We start from the raw sequence: 21,842 nt of genomic DNA on the forward strand, positions 1-21,842 counted from the left end.
CTTATTTTTAAAGGAACGAAAGGGCTGCGGTTGAAAAGTCGGTGCCTTTTTCTGTTGGGGAGTGACTTGAGGTAGAAAGGTGGATTTCCCGGCTGTAGCCGTGGCCACCAAATCTGATAGACCGACTCCAAATAACTCCTCCCCTTTATACGGCAAAACTTCCATATGCCGTTTTGAATCCGCATCGCCTGTCCACTGTCGCGTCCATAAAGCTCTTCTGGCCGAAATGGACATAGCACTTACCCGTGATGCCAGTGTGCAGATATCCCTCTGTGCATCACGCATATAAAGAAATGCATCCTTTATTTGTTCTAACGACAGTAAAATATTGTCCCTGTCCAGGGTATCAATATTTTCAATCAGGGACTCTGACCAAACTACCCCAGCACTGCCCATCCAGGCAGTCGCTATAGCTGGTCGTAGTATAACACCTGCATGTGTGTATATACTTTTTTGGATATTTTCCATCCTCCTATCTGATGGATCTTTAAGTGCGGCCGTCTCAGGAGAGGGTAACGCCACTTGTTTAGATAAGCGTGTTAGCGCCTTGTCCACCCTAGGAGGTGTTTCCCAGCGCTCCCTAACCTCTGGCGGGAAAGGGTATAATGCCAATAATTTCTTTGAAATTATCAGCTTTTTATCAGGGGCAACCCACGCTTCATTACACACGTCATTTAATTCTTCTGATTCAGGAAAAACTATAGGTAGTTTTTTCACACCCCACATAATACCCTGTTTAGTGGTACCTGTAGTATCAGCTAAATGTAACGCCTCCTTCATTGCCAAAATCATATAACGTGTGGCCCTACTGGAAAATACGGTTGATTCGTCACCGTCACCACTGGAGTCAGTGCCTGCGTCTGGGTCTGTGTCGACCGACTGAGGCAAAGGGCGTTTCACAGCCCCTGACGGTGTTTGAGTCGCCTGGACAGGCACTAATTGATTGTCCGGCCGTCTCATGTCGTCAAACGACTGCTTTAGCGTGTTGACACTATCCCGTAGTTCCATAAATAAAGGCATCCATTCTGGTGTCGACTCCCTAGGGGGTGACATCCTCATATTTGGCAATTGCTCCGCCTCCACACCAATATCGTCCTCATACATGTCGACACACACGTACCGACACACAGCAGACACACAGGGAATGCTCCTAACGAAGACAGGACCCACTAGCCCTTTGGGGAGACAGAGGGAGAGTTTGCCAGCACACACCAAAAGCGCTATATATATAACAGGGATAGCCTTATAATAAGTGCTCCCTTATAGCTGCTTTATATATATCAAAATATCGCCATAAATTTGCCCCCCCTCTCTGTTTTACCCTGTTTCTGTAGTGCAGTGCAGGGGAGAGACCTGGGAGCCGTCCTGACCAGCGGAGCTGTGAGAGGAAATGGCGCCGTGTGCTGAGGAGATAGGCCCCGCCCCTTTTCCGGTGGGCTCGTCTCCCGCTATTTAGTGAATCCAGGCAGGGGTTAAATATCTCCATATAGCCTCTGGGGGCTATATGTGAGGTATTTTTAGCCTTTATATAGGTTACATTTGCCTCCCAGGGCGCCCCCCCCCAGCGCCCTGCACCCTCAGTGACTGCGTGTGAAGTGTGCTGAGAGGAAAATGGCGCACAGCTGCAGTGCTGTGCGCTACCTTTAGAAGACTGCAGGAGTCTTCAGCCGCCGATTCTGGACCTCTTCTGACTTCAGCATCTGCAAGGGGGCCGGCGGCGCGGCTCCGGTGACCATCCAGGCTGTACCTGTGATCGTCCCTCTGGAGCTGATGTCCAGTAGCCAAGAAGCCAATCCATCCTGCACGCAGGTGAGTTCACTTCTTCTCCCCTCAGTCCCTCGTTGCAGTGATCCTGTTGCCAGCAGGACTCACTGTAAAATAAAAAACCTAAGCTAAACTTTTTCTAAGCAGCTCTTTAGGAGAGCCACCTAGATTGCACCCTTCTCGGCCGGGCACAAAAATCTAACTGGAGTCTGGAGGAGGGTCATAGGGGGAGGAGCCAGTGCACACCACCTGATCTGGAAAAGCTTTACTTTTTGTGCCCTGTCTCCTGCGGAGCCGCTATTCCCCATGGTCCTTTCAGGAACCCCAGCATCCACTAGGACGATAGAGAAATGGGGACACCTGCCTGCCGCACTTTGTAAATGGGGACACCTGCCTGCCGCGCTGTGTAATATGGGGACACTTGCCTGGTGTAATGTGTAAAAAGGGGACTTTTTTATTTTTTCCCCCTGTGGTGGGTGTGATATCAGACGAGGCCACGCCCACTGAAATGAGACCACGCTCATTTTAATCAGGCCACACAGCCTTGTCGGGAGCGCGCACGCATGCTTTTTTTCTGGCTATATGGGGGGGGCACGCAATTTTTTTTTATACCAATGGGGGGGGGGGGGGGGGGGTGGCGGTTGGGCGCATTTTGAAATCTCGCACTGGGAGCCAAATTGTCTAGAAACGGCCCTGGACAACACACACACAGCTGCTCATCACCAAACAGTATGAAACCTGAGAGAAGGCTGCATCTGCTCTTCTGTGCACAGTACTGTCGCAAATTGACAAATTCGACCCAGCTCCCTAAACAGCAGAGTATTGCGGAAACTGGGAGGAGAGGCAACAGGACAGGTATAAAAACAGTGCTGACTGGCGGAGGGAAGCTGCTGCTGTGAGTGACCGCTGATATACTGCACAGTGAGAGCGTAACAGTCACACTCCCAGCAGCACCGTGCGTGTGATCAGGAACTCGTTTCACCTCGCTCTCCTCCCCAACCGCCAACTCTCCCGCGCTGTCCGCCCCTCTGTCTCGTGCTGACGTCACCCAACTCCCAGCCACCTGCCAGTCTCGCGCCGTCGCGCGCCCGCCTTTCGTTGCCGCGGCAACCGTCGCGTGGCATCCGTACGGAGCGCGAGCTGAAAACTGTGAAATTGTCTCGTCTGTTGTTAACCCTCTCCCTGCCGCCCACAGCCAGTCCCAGTACGGCGGAGGTAGATGAGCGCAGGTTGTGTGCACATCCCTTCAGTGTGTAATCAATAGTCCCGTGCCTTGGCTGGCAGGTGTGTGTACAGCTAGTCCATATTACAATACAGAGCCAGGCGCAGCGCTAATGCGAGGATGTTAACGTCTACACGAAGGTATTTGTGTTGTTTTAAGAACTTTGCAGAGCTGGCTACCATTCTGTCCACTACTTGCTTAACTACATGTTACCTAAAACAGTAGAAATGAGTGGAATTGCTTATACCTCTTTCTCTAACGTCCTAGTGGATGCTGGGGACTCTGAGGACCATGGGGAATAGACGGGCTCCGCAGGAGACTGGGCACTCTAAAGAAAGATTCAGTACTATCTGGTGTGCACTGGCTCCTCCCTCTATGCCCCTCCTCCAGACCTCAGTTAGAATTTGTGCCCGGCCAGAGCTGAGTGCTCCTAGTGGGCTCTCCTGAGCTTGCTAGAAAAGAAAGTATTTTGTCAGGTTTTTTATTTTCAGAGAGCTTCTGCTGGCAACAGACTCTCTGCTACGTGGGACTGAGGGGAGAGAAGCAAACCTACTCACTGCAGCTAAGTTGCGCTTCTTAGGCTACTGGACACCATTAGCTCCAGAGGGATCGAACACAGGTACCTAACCTTGATCGTCCGTTCCCGGAGCCGCGCCGCCGTCCACCTCGCAGAGCCAGAAGTGCAGAAGCAAGAAGACATCGAAATCGGCGTCAGAAGACACCTGTCTTCACTTTAGGTAGCGCACAGCACTGCAGCTGTGCGCCATTGCTCCCACAGCACACCCACAAACTCCGGTCACTGTAGGGCGCAGGGGGGGGGCGTCCTGGGCAGCAATTAAGATACCTGATGGCAAAAGTATACATATATACAGTCAGGCACTGTATATATGTGCGAGCCCCCGCCATTTCTCTGACGTCCTAAGTGGATGCTGGGGACTCCGTCAGGACCATGGGGAATAGCGGCTCCGCAGGAGACAGGGCTCAAAAATAAAAGCTTTAGGATCAGGTGGTGTGCACTGGCTCCTCCCCCTATGACCCTCCTCCAAGCCTCAGTTAGGTTTTTGTGCCCGGCCGAGAAGGGTGCAATCTAGGTGGCTCTCCTAAAGAGCTGCTTAGAGTAAAAGTTTTGTTAGGTTTTTTATTTTCAGTGAGTCCTGCTGGCAACAGGCTCACTGCAACGAGGGACTTAGGGGAGAAGAAGTGAACTCACCTGCGTGCAGGATGGATTGGCTTCTTAGGCTACTGGACACTAGCTCCAGAGGGACGATCACAGGTACAGCCTGGATGGGTCACCGGAGCCGCGCCGCCGACCCCCTTGCAGATGCTGAAGAATTCCCAGCAGGTGATAATCAAAGTACCCCTCCTACAACAAGGAAAGGGGTATTATTCCACACTATATTGTGGTACTGAAGCCAGACGGCTTGGTGAGACCTATTCTAAATCTGAAATATTTGAACACTTACATACAAAGGTTCAAATCAAGATGGAGTCACTCAGAGCAGTGATAGCGAACCAGGAAGAAGGGGACTATATGGTGTCCCTGGACATCAAGGATGCTTACCTCCATGTCCCAATTTGCCCTTCTCACCAAGGGTACCTCAGGTTCGTGGTACAAAACTGTCACTATCAGTTTCAGACGCTGCCGTTTGGATTGTCCACGGCACCCCGGGTCTTTACCAAGGTAATGGCCGAAATGATGATTCTTCTTCAAAGAAAATGGACGATCTCCTGATAAGGGCAAGGTCCAGAGAACAGTTGGAGGTCGGAGTAGCACTATCTCAAGTAGTTCTACGACAGCACGGGTGGATTCTAAATATTCCAAAATCGCAGCTGTCTCCGACGACACGTCTGCTGTTCCTAGGGATGATTCTGGACACAGTCCAGAAAAAGGTGTTTCTCCCGGAGGAGAAAGCCAGGGAGTTATCCGAGCTAGTCAGGAACCTCCTAAAACCAGGAAAAGTGTCAGTGCATCATTGCACAAGGGTCCTGGGAAAAATGGTGGCTTCTTACGAAGCGATTCCATTCGGCAGATTTCACGCAAGAACTTTTCAGTGGGATCTGCTGGAAAAATGGTCCGGATCGCATCTTCAGATGCATCAGCGGATAACCCTGTCTCCAAGGACAAGGGTGTCTCTTCTGTGGTGGCTGCAGAGTGCTCATCTACTAAAGGGCCACAGATTCGGCATCCAGGACTGGGTCCTGGTGACCACGGATGCCAGCCTGAAAGGCTGGGGAGCAGTCACACAAGGAAAAAATTTCCAGGGAGTGTGATCAAGTCTGGAGACTTCTCTCCACATAAATATACTGGAGCTAAGAGCAATTTACAATGCTCTAAGCTTAGCAAGACCTCTGCTTCAAGGTCAGCCGGTATTGATCCAGTGGGACAACATCACGGCAGTCGCCCACGTAAACAGACAGGGCGGCACAAGAAGCAGGAGGGCAATGGCAGAAACTGCAAGGATTCTTCGCTGGGCGGAAAATCATGTGATAGCACTGTCAGCAGTGTTCATTCCGGGAGTGGACAACTGGGAAGCAGACTTCCTCAGCACGACCTCCACCCGGGAGAGTGGGGACTTCATCGGGAAGTCTTCCACATGATTGTGAACCGTTGGGAAAGACCAAAGGTGGACATGATGGCGTCCCGCCTGAACAAAAAACTGGACAGGTATTGCGCCAGGTCAAGAGACCCTCAGGCAATAGCTGTGGACGTTCTGGTAACACCGTGGGTGTACCAGTCGGTGTATGTGTTCCCTCCTCTGCTTCTCATACCTAAGGTACTGAGAATTATAAGACGTAGAGGAGTAAGAACAATACTCGTGGCTCCGGATTGGCCAAGAAGGACTTGGTACCCGGAACTTCAAGAGATGCTCACAGAGGACTCATGGCCTCTGCTGCTAAGAAGGGACTTGCTTCAGCAAGTACCATGTCTGTTCCAAGACTTACCGCGGCTGCGTTTGACGGCATGGCGGTTGAACGCCGGATCCTAAGGTAAAAAGGCATTCCGGAAGAGGTCATTCCTACCCTGGTCAAAGCCAGGAAGGAGGTGACCGCACAACATTATCACCACATGTGGCGAAAATATGTTGCGTGGTGTGAGGCCAGGAAGGCCCCACGAAGAAATTTCAACTCGGTCGATTCCTGCATTTTCTGCAAACAGGAGTGTCTATGGGCCTCAAATTGGGGTCCATTAAGGTTAAAATTTCGGCCCTGTCGATTTTCTTCCAGAAAGAATTGGCTTCAGTTCCTGAAGTCCAGAAGTTTGTCAAGGGAGTACTGCATATACAACCCCCTTTTGTGCCTCCAGTGGCACTGTGGGATCTCAACGTAGTTCTGGGATTCCTCAAATCACATTGGTTTAAACCGCTCAAATCTGTGGATTTGAAATATCTCACATGGAAAGTGACCATGATGTGGGCCCTGGCCTCGGCCAGGCGAGTGTCAGAATTGGCGGCTTTGTCTCACAAAGCCCATATCTGATTGTCCATTCGGACAGGGCAGAGCTGCGGACTCGTCCCCAGTTTCTCCCTAAGGTGGTGTCAGCGTTTCACCTGAACCAGCTTATTGTGGTACCTGCGGCTACTAGGGACTTGGAGGACTCCAAGTTGCTAGATGTTGTCAGGGCCCTGAAAATATAGGTTTCCAGGACGGCTGGAGTCAGGAAAACTGACTTGCTGTTATCCTGTATGCACCCAACAAACTGGGTGCTCTTGCTTCTAAGCAGACGATTGCTAGTTGGATGTGTAGTACAATTCAGCTTGCACATTCTGTGGCAGGCCTGCCACAGCCAAAATATGTAAATGCCCATTCCACAAGGAAGGTGGGCTCATCTTGGGCGGCTGCCCGAGGGGTCTCGGCTTTACAACTTTGCCGAGCTGCTACTTGGTCAGGGGCACACCCTGGCTGAGGAGGACCTGGAGTTCTCTCACTCGGTGCTGCAGAGTCATCCGCACTCTCCCGCCCGTTTGGGAGCTTTGGTATAATCCCCATGGTCCTGACGGAGTCCCCAGCATCCACTTAGGACGTCAGAGAAAATAAGAATTTACTTACCGATAATTCTATTTCTCGTAGTCCGTAGTGGATGCTGGGCGCCCATCCCAAGTGCGGATTGTCTGCAATACTTGTACATAGTTATTGTTACAAAAATCGGGTTATTATTGTTGTGAGCCATCTTTTCAGAGGCTCCGCTGTTATCATGCTGTTAACTGGGTTCAGATCACAGGTTGTACAGTGTGATTGGTGTGGCTGGTATGAGTCTTACCCGGGATTCAAAATCCTTCCTTATTGTGTACGCTCGTCCGGGCACAGTATCCTAACTGAGGCTTGGAGGAGGGTCATAGGGGGAGGAGCCAGTGCACACCACCTGATCCTAAAGCTTTTACTTTTGTGCCCTGTCTCCTGCGGAGCCGCTATTCCCCATGGTCCTGACGGAGTCCCCAGCATCCACTACGGACTACGAGAAATAGAATTATCGGTAAGTAAATTCTTATTTTTTACACATGAGAAGCGGGACAGAAGCCCACCGCTGAGGGGGCGGGGCCTTCTTCCTCAGCACACCAGCGCCATTTTCTCTTCACAGCTCCGCTGGAAGGACGCTCCCCAAGCTCTCCCCTGCAGTATACAGGTGCAATAGAGGGTAAAAAAGAGAGGGGGGACACATAAATTTAGGCGCAGAGAGATATATATATATATATATATATATATATATAAAAACAGCAGCTACTGGGTAAACACTAAGGTACAGTGTAATCCCTGGGTTATATAGCGCTGGGGTGTGTGCTGGCATACTCTCTCTCTGTCTCCCCAAAAGCCTTTGTGGGGTCCTGTCCTCAGTCAGAGCGTTCCCTGTATGTGTGCGGTGTGTCGGTACGCTTGTGTCGACATGTTTGATGAGGAAGGATACGTGGAGGCAGAACAAGTGCAAATAGATGTGGTGTCGCCCCCGACGGGGCCGACACCTGATTGGATGGATATGTGGAAGGTGTTAAATGATAATGTAAGCTCCTTACATAACAGATTGGATAAAGCTGTAGCCTTGGGACAGTCAGGGTCTCAACCCATGCCTGCTCCCAGAGGCCGTCAGGGTCTCAAAAGCGCCCAATATCCCAGTTAGTTGACACAGACGTCGACACGGAATCTGATTCCAGTGTCGATGATGCAAAGTTGCTGCCTAAAATGACTAAAGCCATCCGCTACATGATTGTGGCAATGAAGGATGTGTTACACATTTCTAAAGAAAATCCTGTCCCTGACAAGAAAATTTGTATGTATGGGGAGAAAAAGCAAATAGTGGCTTTTCCCCCGTCACATGAATTGAATGAATTATGTGAAAAAGCGTGGGATTCCCCTGATAGGAAGGTAGTAATTTCCAAGAGATTGCTGATGGCGTATCCTTTCCCGCCAACGGACAGGTTACGCTGGGAATCCTCCCCCAGGGTAGACAAGGCGTTGAAACGCTTATCTAAGAAGGTGGCCCTGCCGTCTCAGGATACGGCCACCCTAAAGGATCCTGCGGATAGAAAGCAGGAAGCTATCCTGAAGTCTGTTTACACACATTCTGGTACGCTGCTGAGGCCAGCAATTGCTTCGGCCTGGATGTGTAGTGCGGTAGCAGCATGGACGGATACTCTGTCTGAGGAGTTAGATACCCTGGACAGGGACTCTGTTCTCATGACCCTGGCACATATCAAGGACGCAGTCCTACATATGCGGGATGCCCAGAGGGACATTTGCCTGCTGGGCTCTAGAGTAAACGCAATGTCCATTTCTGCCAGAAGGGTCTTAAGTACTCGGCAATGGACAGGGGATGCCGACTCTAAAAAACACATGGAGGTTTTACCTTATAAGGGTGAGGAATTGTTTGGGGACGGTCTCTCAGACCTAGTTTCCACAGCTACGGCTGGGAAGTCAAATTTCTAGCCTTATGTCCCGCCACAGCCTAAGAAAGCACCGTATTACCAAATGCAGTCCTTTCGTTCGCAAAAGAGCAAGAAAGTCAGAGGTGCATCCTTTCTTGCCAGAGGCAGGGGTAGAGGAAAGAGGCTGCACCATGCAGCTAGTTCCCAGGAACAAAAGTCCTCCCCGGCTTCCACTTAATCCACCGCATGACGCTGGGGCTCCACAGGCGGAGCCAGGAGCCGTGGGGGCGCGTCTCCGACATTTCAGCCACCAGTGGGTTCGCTCACGGGTGGATCCTTGGGCTATACAAGTTGTGTCTCAGGGATACAAACTGGAATTCGAGGTGACGCCCCCTCACCGTTACCTAAAATCGGCCTTGCCAGTTTCCCCCATGGAAAGGGAGGTAGTGCTGGCAGCAATTCACAAGTTATACCTCCATCAGGTGGTTGTAAAGGTTCCTCTCCTTCAACAGGGAAGGGGTTACTATTCCACTATGTTTGTAGTACCGAAACCGGACGGTTCGGTCAGACCCATCTTGAATTTAAAATCCCTGAACATTTATCTAAAGAAATTCAAGTTCAAAATGGAATCGCTCAGAGCGGTCATTGCAAGCCTGGAAGAGGGGGATTTTATGGTGTCTCTGGACATCAAGGATGCTTACTTGCATGTCCCCATTTATCCACCTCATCAGGAGTACCTCAGATTTGTGGTACAGGACTGTCATTACCAATTCCAGACGTTGCCGTTTGGGCTCTCCACGGCACTGAGAATATTTACCAAGGTAATGGCGGAAATGATGGTGCTCCTGAGAAAGCAAGGAGTCACAATTATCCCATACTTGGACGATCTCCTCATAAAGGCGAGGTCCAGAGAGCAGTTGCTGATCAGCGTAGCACACTCTCAGGAAGTGTTGCAACAACACGGCTGGATTCTGAATATCCCAAAATCGCAGCTGATTCCTACGACGCGTCTGCCCTTTCTCGGCATGATTCTGGACACAGACCAGAAGAAGGTGTTTCTCCCGGCGGAGAAGGCTCAGGAGCTCGTGACTCTAGTCAGAGACCTCTTAAAACCGAAACAGGTGTCGGTGCATCGCTGCACGCGAGTCCTGGGAAAGATGGTGGCATCATACGAAGCCATTCCCTTCGGCAGGTTCCATGCGAGGATCTTTCAGTGGGATCTGTTGGACAAGTGGTCCGGATCGCATCTTCAGATGCATCGGCTGATCAACCTGTCCCCCAGGGCCAGGGTGTCTCTTCTGTGGTGGCTGCAGAGTGCTCACCTTCTCGAGGGCCGCAGGTTCGGCATACAGGACTGGGTCCTGGTGACCACGGATGCGAGCCTCCGAGGATGGGGGGGCAGTCACTCAGGGAAGAAACTTCCAAGGGTTGTGGACAAGTCAGGAGGCTTGTCTGCACACAAATATCCTGGAACTAAGGGCCATATACAATGCCCTGAGTCAAGCGGAGCCTCTGCTTCGCAACCAACCGGTGCTGAATCAGTCAGACAACATCACCGCAGTGGCTCATGTAAACCGCCAGGGCGGCACACACTACCTCCACCCGGGAGAGTGGGGACTTCATCAAGAAGTCTTCACGCAGATTGCAAGTCGGTGGGAACTGCCACAGGTGGACATGATGGCGTCCCGCCTCAACAAAAAGCTAAAAAGGTATTGCGCCAGGTCAAGGGACCCTCAGGCGATAGCTGTGGACGCACTGGTAACACCGTGGGTGTTCCAGTCGGTCTATGTGTTTCCTCCTCTTACTCTCATACCCAAGGTACTGAGAATCGTAAGGAAAAGAAGAGTGAAAACAATACTCATTGTTCCGGACTGGCCAAGAAGGACTTGGTACCCGGAACTGCAAGAAATGCTCACAGAGGAACCATGGCCTCTGCCTCTCAGACAGGACCTGTTGCAACAGGGGCCCTGTCTGTTCCAAGACTTACCGCGGCTGCGTTTGACGGCATGGCGGTTGAACGCCGAATCCTAGCAGAAAAGGGCATTCCGGATGAAGTTATTCCTACGCTGATAAAGGCTAGGAAGGACGTGACAGCAAAGCATTATCACCGTATATGGCGAAAATATGTTGCTTGGTGTGAGGCCAGAAAGGCCCCTACAGAGGAATTCCAGCTGGGTCGATTCCTGCACTTCCTACAGTCAGGTGTGACTATGGGCCTGAAATTAGGGTCCATAAAGGTCCAGATTTCGGCCCTATCCATCTTCTTTCAAAAAGAACTGGCTTCACTGCCTGAGGTTCAGACGTTTGTTAAGGGAGTGCTGCATATTCAGCCCCCTTTTGGGCCACCAGTGGCACCTTGGGATCTTAACGTGGTGTTGGATTTCCTGAAATCCCACTGGTTTGAGCCACTTAAGACCGTGGAACTAAAGTATCTCACGTGGAAAGTGGTCATGCTGTTGGCTTTAGCTTCAGCTAGGCGTGTGTCAGAATTGGCGGCTTTGTCGTGTAAAAGCCCCTATCTGGTTTTCCATATGGACAGGGCAGAATTGCGGACTCGTCCGCAGTTTCTGCCAAAGGTGGTGTCATCTTTTCATTTGAACCAACCTATTGTGGTGCCTGCGGCTACTCGTGACTTGGAGGACTCCAAGTTGCTGGACGTAGTCCGGGCTTTGAAGATTTATGTAACCAGGACGGCTGGAGTCAGGAAGACTGACTCGCTGTTTATCCTGTATGCATCCAACAAGCTGGGTGCTCCTGCTTCAAAGCAAACTATTGCTCGCTGGATCTGTAACACGATTCAGCAGGCTCATTCTGCGGCGGGATTGCCGCAGCCGAAATCAGTGAAAGCCCATTCCACAAGGAAAGTGGGCTCTTCTTGGGCGGCTGCCCGAGGGGTCTCGGCATTACAGCTTTGCCGAGCTGCTACTTGGTCGGGTTCAAACACTTTTGCAAAATTCTACAGGTTTGATACCCTGGCTGAGGAGGACCTTGTGTTTGCCCATTCGGTGCTGCAGAGTCATCCGCACTCTCCCGCCCGTTTGGGAGCTTTGGTATAATCCCCATGGTCCTTACGGAGTCCCCAGCATCCACTAGGACGTTAGAGAAAATAAGAATTTACTCACCGGTAATTCTATTTCTCGTAGTCCGTAGTAGATGCTGGGCGCCCGTCCCAAGTGCGGATTTTCTGCAATACGTGTATATAGTTATTGCTTAACAAAGGGTTATGGTTATGTAGCATCGGTTGAGTGATGCTCAGTTGTTGTTCATATTGTTAACTGGGTAAGTTTATCACAAGTTGTACAGTGTGATTGGTGTGGCTGGTATGAGTCTTACCCTGGATTCCAAAATCCTTTCCTTGTAATGTCAGCTCTTCCGGGCACAGTTTCCTTAACTGAGGTCTGGAGGAGGGGCATAGAGGGAGGAGCCAGTGCACACCAGATAGTACTGAATCTTTCTTTAGAGTGCCCAGTCTCCTGCGGAGCCCGTCTATTCCCCATGGTCCTTACGGAGTCCCCAGCATCCACTACGGACTACGAGAAATAGAATTACCGGTGAGTAAATTCTTATTTCTCTAACGTCCTAAGTGGATGCTGGGGACTCCGTCAGGACCATGGGGAATAGCGGCTCCGCAGGAGACAGGGCACAAAAAGTAAAAGCTTTTGGACCTAGGTGGTGTGCACTGGCTCCTCCCCCTATGACCCTCCTCCAAACCTCAGTTAGATCTTTGTGCCCGGCCGAGAAGGGTGCAATCTAGGTGGCTCTCCTGAGCTGCTTAGAAGTAAAAGTATACTTAGGTTTTTTTATTTTCAGTGAGTCCTGCTGGCAACAGGCTCACTGCAGCGTGGGACTAAGGGGAGAAGAAGCGAACTCACCTGCGTGCAGAGTGGATTGGGCTTCTTGGCTACTGGACATTAGCTCCAGAGGGACGATCACAGGCCCAGCCATGGATGGGTCCCGGAGCCGCGCCGCCGGCCCCCTTACAGATGCTGAAGCAAGAAGAGGTCCATAAATCGGCGGCAGAAGACTTTCCTGTCTTCATAAGGTAGCGCACAGCACTGCAGCTGTGCGCCATTGCTCTCAGCACACTTCGGTCACTGAGGGTGCATGGCGCTGGCGGGGGGCGCCCTGGGAAGCAATGAATTTACCTTATTTGGCAAAAAATACATCACATATAGCTCCTGGGCTATATGGATGTATTTAACCCCTGCCAGTTTTCCAGAAAAAAGCGAGAGAAGAGCCCGCCGTGAAGGGGGCGGGGCCTATCTCCTCAGCACACAGCGCCATTTTTCCCACACAGCTCCGCTGGTAGGAAGGCTCCCAGAATCTCCCCTGCATCCTGCACTACAGAAACAGGGTAAAAAAAGAGAGGGGGGCACTTATTTGGCAAAATAACAGATATAAGCAGCTATAAGGGATAGACACTTATTGTAAGGTTGTCCCTATACATATATAGCGCTCTGGTGTGTGCTGGCAAACTCTCCCTCTGTCTCCCCAAAGGGCTAAGTGGGGTCCTGTCCTCTATCAGAGCATTCCCTGTGTGTGTGCTGGGTGTCGGTACGTGTGTGTCGACATGTATGAGGAGGAAAATGATGTGGAGGCGGAGCAATTGCCTATAATGGTGATGTCACCCCCTAGGGAGTCGACACCTGAATGGATGGCCGTAATTAAGGAATTACGTGACAGTGTCGGCACGTTACAGAAAACTGTTGACGACATGAGACAGCCGGCAGCTCAGTTAGTGCCTGTCCAGGCGTCTCAAACACCGTCAGGGGCTATAAAACGCCCGTTACCTCAGTGGGTCGACACGGACCCAGACACAGACACTGACTCCAGTGTCGACGGTGAAGAAACAAACGTATTTTCCAGTAGGGCCACACGTTACATGATCACGGCAATGAAGGAGGTTTTGCACATCTCTGATTCTGCAAGTACCACGAAAAGGGGTATTATGTGGGGTGTGAAAAAACTACCCGTAGTTTTTCCTGAATCAGATGAATTGAATGAAGTGTGTGATGAAGCGTGGGTTACCCCCGACAAAAAACTGCTAATTTCTAAAAAATTATTGGCACTATATCCCTTCCCACCAGAGGTTAGGGCTCGTTGGGAAACACCCCCTAGGGTAGATAAGGCGCTCACACGCTTATCAAAACAAGTGGCGTTACCGTCTCCAGAAACGGCCGCCCTTAAGGAGCCAGCAGATAGGAGGCTGGAAAATATCCTTAAAAGTATATACACACATACTGGTGTTATACTGCGACCAGCAATCGCCTCAGCCTGGATGTGCAGTGCTGGGGTGGCGTGGTCGGACTCCCTGACTGAGAATATTGATACCCTGGATAGGGACAGTATTTTATTGACTATTGAGCAATTAAAAGATGCATTTTTATATATGCGAGATGCACAGAGAGATATTTGCACTCTGGCATCAAGAGTAAGTGCGCTGTCCATTTCTGCCAGAAGAGGGTTATGGACGCGACAGTGGTCAGGTGATGCGGATTCAAAACGGCACATGGAGGTATTGCCGTATAAAGGGGAGGAGTTATTTGGGGTCGGTCTATCAGACCTGGTAACCACGACAACGGCTGGGAAATCCACATTTTTACCTCAAGTCACCTCTCAACAGAAAAAGACACCGTCTTTTCAGCATCAGTCCTTTCGTTCCCATAAAGGCAAGCGGACAAAAGGACAGTCATATCTGCCCCGGGGTAGAGGAAGGGGAAAAAGACTGCAGCAGACAGCTTCTTCCCAAGAACAGAAGCCCTCTTCCGCTTCTGCCAAGTCCTCAGCATGACGCTGGGTCCTTACAAGCAGACTCAGGTACGGTGGGAGGTCGTCTCAGAAATTTCAGCGCGCAGTGGGCTCACTCGCAAGTGAACCCCTGGATCCTGCAAGTAGTATCTCAGGGGTACAAATTGGAATTCGAGACGTCTCCCCCTCGCCGGTTCCTGAAGTCTGCTTTACCAATAGCTCCCTCCGACAGGGAGGCGGTATTGGGAGCCATTCACAAGCTGTACTCCCAACAGGTGATAATAAAAGTACCCCTCCTACAACAAGGGAAGGGATATTACTCCACACTGTTTGTGGTACCGAAACCAGACGGTTCGGTGAGACCGATTTTAAATCTAAAATCTTTGAACACTTATATCAAAAGGTTCAAATTCAAGATGGAATCACTCAGAGCAGTGATCGCGAACCTGGAAGAAGGGGACTATATGGTGTCTCTGGACATCAAGGATGCCTATCTCCATGTCCCGATTTGCCCTTCTCACCAAGGGTATCTCAGGTTCGTAATACAGAACTGTCATTATCAGTTTCAGACGCTGCCGTTTGGATTGTCCACGGCACCCCGGGTCTTTACCAAGGTAATGGCCGAAATGATGATTCTTCTTCGAAGAAAAGGCGTATTAATTATCCCTTACTTGGACGATCTCCTAATAAGGGCAAGGTCCAGAGAACAGTTAGAAGTCGGAGTAGCACTATCTCAAGAAGTACTACAACAGCACGGGTGGATTTTAAATATTCCAAAATCGCAGCTGATTCCGACGACACGTCTGCTGTTCCTAGGGATGATTCTGGACACAGTCCAGAAAAAGGTGTTTCTCCCGGAGGAGAAAGCCAGGGAGTTATCCGAGCTAGTCAGGAACCTCCTAAAACCAGGAAAGGTGTCAGTGCATCAATGCACAAGGGTCCTGGGAAAAATGGTGGCTTCTTACGAAGCGATTCCATTCGGCAGATTCCACGCAAGAATTTTTCAGTGGGATCTGCTGGACAAATGGTCCGGATCGCATCTTCAGATGCATCAGAAAATAACCCTGTCTCCAAGGACAAGGGTATCTCTTCTGTGGTGGCTGCAAAGTGCTCATCTCCTAGAGGGCCGCAGATTCGGCATTCGGGACTGGATCTTGGTGACCACGGATGCCAGCCTGAGAGGCTGGGGAGCAGTCACACAAGGAAGAAACTTCCAGGGAGTGTGGTCAAGCCTGGAGACTTCACTTCACATAAATATACTGGAACTAAGGGCAATTTACAATGCTCTAAGCCTAGCAAAGCCTCTGCTTCAGGGTCAGCCGGTGTTGATCCAGTCGGACAACATCACAGCAGTCGCCCACATAAACAGGCAGGGCGGCACAAGAAGCAGGAGGGCAATGACAGAAGCTGCAAGGATTCTGCAATGGGCGGAAAATCATGTGATAGCACTGTCAGCAGTGTTCATTCCGGGAGTGGACAACTGGGAAGCAGACTTCCTCAGCAGACACGACCTACACCCGGGAGAGTGGGGACTTCATCCGGAAGTCTTCCTCATGATTGTGAACCGTTGGGAAAAACCAAAGGTGGACATGATGGCGTCACGCCTCAACAAAAAACTAGACAGGTATTGCGCCAGGTCAAGAGACCCGCAGGCAATAGCTGTGGACGCTCTGGTAACACCTTGGGTGTTCCAGTCGGTGTATGTGTTCCCTCCTCTGCCTCTCTTACCCAAGGTACTGAGAATTATAAGACGGAGAGGAGTAAGAACTATACTAGTGGCTCCGGATTGGCCAAGAAGGACTTGGTACCCGGAACTTCAAGAGATGCTCACAGAGGACCCGTGGCCTCTGCCGCTAAGAAGGGACCTGCTTCAGCAGGGACCCTGTCTGTTCCAAGACTTACCGCGGCTGCGTTTGACGGCATGGCGGTTGAACGCCGGATTCTGAAGGAAAAAGGCATTCCAGATGAAGTTATTCCTACCCTGATTAAAGATAGGAAGGATGTAACCGCACAGCATTATCACCGTATTTGGCGAAAATATGTTGCGTGGTGCGAGACCAAGAAGGCCCCGACAGAGGAATTTCAACTAGGTCGTTTCCTACATTTCCTGCAAACAGGACTGTCCATGGGCCTAAAGTTAGGGTCCATTAAGGTTCAAATTTCGGCCTTGTCGATTTTCTTTCAGAGAGAATTGGCTTCATTTCCTGAAGTTCAGACTTTTGTAAAAGGGGTACTGCATATACAGCCTCCCTTTGTGCCCCCAGTGGCACCTTGGGATCTCACTGTAGTTTTGGGATTCCTAAAATCACATTGGTTTGAGCCACTTGCCACGGTGGAATTAAAATATCTCACATGGAAAGTGGTAATGTTGTTGGCCCTGGCTTCTGCCAGGCGAGTATTTGAATTGGCGGCTTTATCCTATAAAAGCCCTTACCTGATATTTCATTCGGATAGGGCGGAATTGAGGACTCGTCCTCAATTTCTTCCTAAGGTGGTTTCAGCGTTTCACCTAAACCAACCTATTGTGGTGCCTGCGGCTACTAGGGACTTGGAGGACTCCAAGTTGCTGGACGTAGTCAGGGCCCTGAAAATATGTTTCCAGGACGGCTGGAGTCAGGAAATCTGACTCGCTGTTTATCCTGTATGCACCCAACAAGCTGGGTGCTCCTGCTTCTAAGCAGACTATTGCGCGTTGGATTTGTAGTACAATTCAGCTTGCACATTCTGTGGCAGGCCTGCCACAGCCAAAATCTGTAAAAGCCCATTCCACAAGGAAAGTGGGCTCATCTTGGGCGGCTGCCCGAGGGGTCTCGGCTTTACAACTTTGCCGAGCAGCTACTTGGTCAGGGGCAAACACGTTTGCTAAATTCTACAAATTTGATACCCTGGCTGAGGAGGACCTGGAGTTCTCTCATTCGGTGCTGCAGAGTCATCCGCACTCTCCCGCCCGTTTGGGAGCTTTGGTATAATCCCCATGGTCCTGACGGAGTCCCCAGCATCCACTTAGGACGTTAGAGAAAATAAGATTTTACTCACCGATAAATCTATTTCTCGTAGTCCGTAGTGGATGCTGGGCGCCCATCCCAAGTGCGGATTGTCTGCAATACTTGTACATAGTTATTGTTAACAAAATCGGGTTTTTGTTGTAGTGAGCCATCTTTTCAGAGGCTCCTCTGTTATCATACTGTTAACTGGGTTCAGATCACAAGTTGTACGGTGTGATTGGTGTGGCTGGTATGAGTCTTACCCGGGATTCAAAATCCTTCCTTATTGTGTACGCTCGTCCGGGCACAGTATCCTAACTGAGGCTTGGAGGAGGGTCATAGGGGGAGGAGCCAGTGCACACCACCTAGGTCCAAAAGCTTTTACTTTTTGTGCCCTGTCTCCTGCGGAGCCGCTATTCCCCATGGTCCTGACGGAGTCCCCAGCATCCACTACGGACTACGAGAAATAGATTTATCGGTGAGTAAAATCTTATTTTTTACGCCAAGCTTTTGACCTCTGTTGTTGCTGGGTCTACCCAGGTCACAAATTGGTGTAAAAGGGTCCTTGAAAAATAACCCAAGTTGAGTGACCTGGGAATCCGACCCTGGTATACCTCTTTCACGCTGCCTGAGGCGGGTTGCATGATCACATGATCTCCAATTGCCGCCCGTCCACACAGAGTGAATGGAAATGGGTTGCATCGACCTGGCTTCCTGTTCACACAGCACAGTGAGCCGGATTTAACATGTGTTCACCGTTTTTGCTACATGAGTTGGAATAGCAGATCGCTGAAACCGGATTATTCCAACTGGGCCCTTTCAGACCGTTGTGCAATAATCCATGTTAAAGACTGGCGGTCTAAAAGGGGTATAGCTACAGTATATCGGTTGCACCCAGGTAACAATGCAGTGTAAATACAGCCCAGGTTAACTGGCAGGTGGTCCGGTGCCATTATTTTTCTAGGAGTGGCTGTGTGTGACGTGTGCGAAATGCCACCCCCCTGAACATCCACCACTGTCAATCACCTTGCAGCCACATCCTGCAAGGAGAAGGATCATGCATGCGCACTGCAGTCGGTGCGCGTGCGCAGACCAGATGGACACAGCCGCTATGTCTCTGAATCGCCCTGTGTCCGGAAACCTGGGTCGAACCTGTGTCTTTGGTGTAAAGTGGTATTAGAAGTGCTGCACAAATCAGCTTTGGCAAAAAAAAATACTGGTTTTGCAAAAGTAGGATTGGATTTGTACATTTGTATTATGTAAAATGTGGGGATTTGGGATGATTGTCAATTTATTCTGCTTGCAAATATTTAAAGAATTTTGCTCATCTGTACTAAACATCTAAATTGAAAATGTATAAAAATTCAGTTATACCCCTTTCACACCGCACAAATAACCCAGTATCGAACCGTTTCGCTGAGCGGTGTGAAAGGAGTCACTCCCGAATTCCCTGGTCGCCTGACCCGGTATTTCAACCCGGGAATAAAGAAGGGTTATTCCGAGATGAGAGCAGGGAAGACAACAATATATTGTATCAAGAAAATCAATCAGCATATTGCCGGAGTTTGTATATTAACCCGGCTATGTTTGAACAGACCCGACCCGGGTCGGATGTCCCAGGCCCCCTTGCTTTGTATAAGGGTTGTTCCCGGGACCAATACGGCTCACATGCATGTCCGGATTTATCAACCTTGGAAAGTGATATATAGCATGGTGCTAAAGTACCAGCCAATTAGCTCCCAACTGTCATTTTTCAAGGACAGCCTGTAACATGGCAGTTAGGAGCTGATTGGCTGGTACTTTATCACCGTGCTATTTATCACTCTCCAAGGCTTGATAAATCTGGGCAATAACGGGCACAGTGGCGCTTGGAGATGACATAATCTCCAAGCACCAAGTGTTAGACAGTAGACCCAAGTCTGGACTCCTGTCAACCAATGGGAGTTGGGGTCAGGCTTTTAGAAGATGGTAGACAAGCAGAATGCTGTCTCCAGTGCTTTGGCAGCCGACATGTCAGTGATACACATAGCGGCGGCTGCTGATCCCTGGGTAGGCAGCCAGCACATATATTACATACAACATTACATGTGTGTTTATATTTGCTTACCGGCTCCCCCCTTCAATGTGTGGTCGGAGCTACAGCCTTGGCGCAGCAGCTGTCACTGCTCCCAACAGCACTTAGGGAGGCTTATTAAGAAGGCGCGTATATAAAAAAAGATTCATACTGTACATCTAACTAGTTATCAACTTAGGAGCCTATTGAATATAACATCATAACTGCCAACTGTCCCGATTTTCACGGGACAGTCCAGTTTTTTGGGACTGTCCCGCTTCCCCACACTCGGGCCCAGAGCCGAATTTAGACCTCATGGGCCCCTAAGCAAGATATCAGTTTGGGGCCCCCCTCCCTAAACTGCATGCACACACACACTGCCCCCATAGCCACATACACACACTGCTCCCATAGCTGCACACACTGCCCCCATAACCACAGTAGAGCCACTTATACACGTTACACCGCAGAGGAGCCGCTTATACACGTTACACCACAGTGGAGCCGCTTATACACGTTACACCACAGTAGAGCCGCTTATACACGTTACACCACAGTAGAGTCGCTTATACACGTTACACCACAGTAGAGCCGCTTATACACACGTTACACCATAGTAGAGCCGCTTATACACGTTACACCACAGTGGAGCCGCTTATACACGTTACACCACAGTGGAGCCGCTTATACACGTTACACCACAGTGGAGCCGCTTATACATGTTACACCACAGAGGAGCCACTTTTACACGTTACATATATTGCATAGGGGGCACACTGACACACACACACACATATGGGGGGTCATTCCAACCCGATCGCTCGCTGCAGTTTCTCGCAGCGCAGCGTTCGGGTCGGAACTGCGCATGCGCCGGCGCATGGCAGCCGTCGTTGCCTAGCGTTCGCTTCTGAGGCAGAGGCGGTCGCTGGGCGGGAGGGGGCTGGATGGCGGCGTTAAGCTGCCGTTTAGGGGGCGTGGTCCGGCCAATTCAGACGTGGCCGGACCGTTGGGGGGGGCGGTCCGCGGCGGCTGCGTGACGCCACATGCAGCCCATGCGGGCCGGGGAGCGATGAGTAGCTCCCGGCCAGCACGCTAAAGCCGCGCTGGTCGGGAGCTACTCTTGAAGTGCAAAGGCATCGCCGCTGTGCGATGCCTTTGCACTTCTGCGGGGGGGCACTGACATGCGGGGCGGACTAGCCCTGTGCTGGGCATCCCCCCGCATGTCAGTGTGAATGATCGTAGCTGTGCTAAATTTAGAACAGCTACGATCAACTCAGAATGACCCCCATGGTACAGTTCTTGGGGAAACACTGACACCCACACACAGACCAGGAGCACACTGAAACAAAAACAGATTGTATATGAGCGCATTGACACACACACACACACACACACACACACTCACACATACATTCACTGTATAGGGACCAGATGCGCGCGCGCACACATACACACGAACCAGGGGCACACTGACACACACAAACAAACAAAAAGGGACATGGGGTACACTGACGCACACACACACGGACCAGGGGCACACTGACACACACACACACGGACAAATACACAGGGACCAGTGGTACCCTAACACACACACACACACACACGGACCAGGGTTACACTGACACACGGACCAGGGGCACTCTGACACACACACACAAACACACACACGGACCAGGGGCGCACTGATACACACAGGTACCAGGGGTACACTAACACACACACACACACACACACACACACACACACACACACACACACACACACACAGGGACCAGGGGCACACTGACACACATATATATTGGTAGATGATCAATTAGCTTAGTGATATCATTCAGGTGCTCGAAAGGGAGGGGTATTTCTAAGCAAGAAAAAAAAGGCATTTGTTTCCCCCAGCACCCTGAATGATAACCGTAACCAGATATAAATTCCACATAATAATAGAATTCAGAGATCTTCGTTACACATATTTGCGCAAATGTGTGAATAAGCCCCAAAGCCGCATCAAGTCGTCTCTGTATATTTGGGGTCCCTAGCGCTATATCTAGGTGCAGGGTGTGGCACCCCAAAACACCAGCATAAGCCAGAAAGCCCAGCGTAGCATACCAGTGAAAAAACTATAGTGTTAATAAATTAGTATTTAGGAAGCTGAAGCTATAGAGAAAGTGATACAAAAATGAAATGCAATTAAAATAGAGAAATAGTGTTAAAAAATT

At 50.4% G+C, this 21,842-nt stretch overlaps 1 protein-coding gene across 2 annotated transcripts in view; it reads left to right on the plus strand.

The window, feature by feature from the left end:
- The first annotated feature begins 2,861 nt into the window (after positions 1 to 2,861).
- LOC134929210 (myb-related transcription factor, partner of profilin-like) overlaps positions 2,862 to 21,842 on the plus strand; it is a 75,674-nt gene continuing 56,693 nt past the window's right edge. For both annotated transcript variants that reach the window (XM_063924960.1, XM_063924961.1), the window contains exon 1: positions 2,862 to 3,126. The gene's annotated coding sequence lies outside the window, so the exon portion shown is untranslated. The remainder of the gene's footprint in view (positions 3,127 to 21,842) is intronic.

The sequence above is a fragment of the Pseudophryne corroboree genome, chromosome 5, assembly GCF_028390025.1.
Source record: "Pseudophryne corroboree isolate aPseCor3 chromosome 5, aPseCor3.hap2, whole genome shotgun sequence".
In the NCBI taxonomy this organism is placed as follows: domain Eukaryota; kingdom Metazoa; phylum Chordata; class Amphibia; order Anura; family Myobatrachidae; genus Pseudophryne; species Pseudophryne corroboree.